Source organism: Palaemon carinicauda, chromosome 1, assembly GCF_036898095.1.
Source record: "Palaemon carinicauda isolate YSFRI2023 chromosome 1, ASM3689809v2, whole genome shotgun sequence".
Classification (NCBI taxonomy): domain Eukaryota; kingdom Metazoa; phylum Arthropoda; class Malacostraca; order Decapoda; family Palaemonidae; genus Palaemon; species Palaemon carinicauda.
Genome location: NC_090725.1, coordinates 186,422,108 through 186,424,607, shown reverse-complemented (window position 1 = coordinate 186,424,607; position 2,500 = coordinate 186,422,108). Strand labels below are relative to the sequence as shown.

Genomic DNA, 2,500 nt, shown 5'->3' with positions numbered 1-2,500 from the left:
GAGATCAAGATCTAGATTCTCCGTGTATTATGATAAGGAAAGGACTTATTTAAAAAGCTGCTGTGGGGAGGCAATTGCCTTTCCCTCCCTCTCATAAACAACTACATTTAGATGCAAACACAATCACGTAACGAAAACTTATCTATGCACTCATAAAATTCTCTCATAAAACTGTCTACACGATCTTACAGTAATAAAAACTTCTCTGCTATTATGTGTAATAAATAAGTTATGCATAATGGTAATGAAACATATTTAGACTGCAATGTAAAGTTGAATAAATTTCCTACCTAACAGGTTTAAGGGGAGCGTTTGATGAAAAAAATAAAACAAAAACTTTTTTTATGTTTCACATACGGACTTGTATACCTTTTCTTTATATTCTCAGAATATTTCATTGAAAATTCAAAACAGTTTTCTATATATAAGCTAAAAACATAACACTACATTGAGAATATTGCATTCTTTGTATAATGTAATGATAACCTCAGTATATAGGAATTAATTCAATTTAGCTATCAAAGAAGAATATCTAATTGAAGTATATGGCAACACTATGTTTCGGCAATAACATTGAGTTGCGTGAATGGAGGAATGATACGACAGACTCCTAGAAGCGGCTCAGAAATTGACGTTGCAAGACGTATCATTCAAACCACTCCCGTGTTTTGACTTTCCATTTTGCAGTTATTTCTATTAACTTCTCTTCACTTTGAATACATCTTTATTTGGAAAAAACAAAGTTAAGACCAATAATATGAATGCAACATCTGCATTCCATTGGAGAAAGAAAGAAACAACTGCATTAAGGTAAAGGTAGAAAAAAAATGACATCATGAAAAGAGAGGAAAGAGGGGGACTAGGAGCCTAAATATATAAAATATAATGAAATATACATACAATAATAATTACAGATAAGATAAATATATCACATATGAAATTTGTAAAAAAAAACAAAAACAAAAAACCCTCATAATATCTAACTACAAGCAAATAAGTGGACAGACAAGCACAAAATATGACCCTAAAACTTTAGAGGTCGATGTCTCAGAACTATACTTATTGACCTTCAAATGGATACCCAGACGTGACGATTTCGTCTCTCTCAATGAAACAAAGCGAAAATGAAGGCTAAAAAACTTGTCTACTAAACTAGGCAGTCATTTTTCCTTTGGTACCCAAAAACTTTTTTAAATTTTTCCATGAAATAGATCCTATATTTTTCAAAAATCGAAAAATATTTGTATAAAAATGAAATAATAATAATAATCATAATAGGAATAAAAACACTTTCTTTCATCAACTCTATATATAATATCAATCTACCATGTAAATTTCAGCTATTGGGTTATAACAGTTATGGCAGTTTTTTAAAAGCATTTTTAGGGGGGAGGGCAAACAAAATATGAATACTGACCTTTCGGTTATACATAAACTAACTAATGCCCAAAACTTCGAAATGATTCCTACAAAAATACCAGTAAATACTAAAAAAAAATTTTTTTTTTCAAATGTTCCCCTTAAATAAAGGGTAGAGCAACTCAGAATATATTTTGGGAATGCTATGTGTATATATATATATGTTATTCATGACGGTCATTGCGCCATTTTTCATACTAGAGATGGCCCCCAGCAAGGAGCGGTCGAAATGCCACAAGCATCGGGACATTACCCAGACGCTCACCACCTGCCCACCCATCCTATACCTGTCTACTCCCCTGAGGCGTCATTTCATACATCTTCAACAAGCATGTGGCCGGTCAGCGCCGCCACAAAGGGAGCCCAGGAGAAGTCGAGAGGAGGCCTGTTGATAGGGGATGTTGAGAGACGAGACCAAGGCCGATGACCAATGGGACAGCGGTCAGGAAGATGTCTCCCCCCCATCATTGGGGGCTGAAAGGGGTTATCTTGAAGGCGCAGCTGGTCAAGTCTTTGCTCATTAACCTTCAAGGAAGCAGGACCTGTGATACGTTCTCCGGAGGGGAAGAGACAGAGTCCTTTTATCAAGGGAATGATATTGGTTGCAGTGCTGAAGTTGTCCACGGTCTGTCCAACACCACGTGAAGCACTTTGTGACTTAATACAACAAGATGTTCACCCATTATGCTCAGCCTTTTTATTAATTTTCAGTTAAATACTATTGTAAATATATATATCTTGTCAGTAATTATTGTCTTATTGCCAACTGGTGACCTTCCAAGGTTCTTTTTTGTTCATGTCATAAGTTCTTAAGCAAGGCCGGACTCACTCTGGCATAAAAAAAAATAATATATATATATATACAAATATATATATATATATATATATATATATATATATATATACATATATATATATATATATATATATATATATATATATATATATATATATATATATACTGTATATATAAAACAGGGCACCAACTGATGTTTGTTTGAAAGGATGAAAATGGAAATATCAACAAATGAGATATGGTTAGAATTGCTATTGATTTCTATACCAGGCTTTTACAATAGTG

General features: G+C 33.4%; 1 protein-coding gene across 1 annotated transcript in view; it reads right to left on the bottom strand.

The window, feature by feature from the left end:
- Positions 1-2,500, bottom strand: part of Polr1B (RNA polymerase I subunit Rpl135) — a 494,679-nt gene that overhangs the window by 284,295 nt on the left and 207,884 nt on the right. The gene's annotated exons all lie outside the window — the stretch shown is intronic.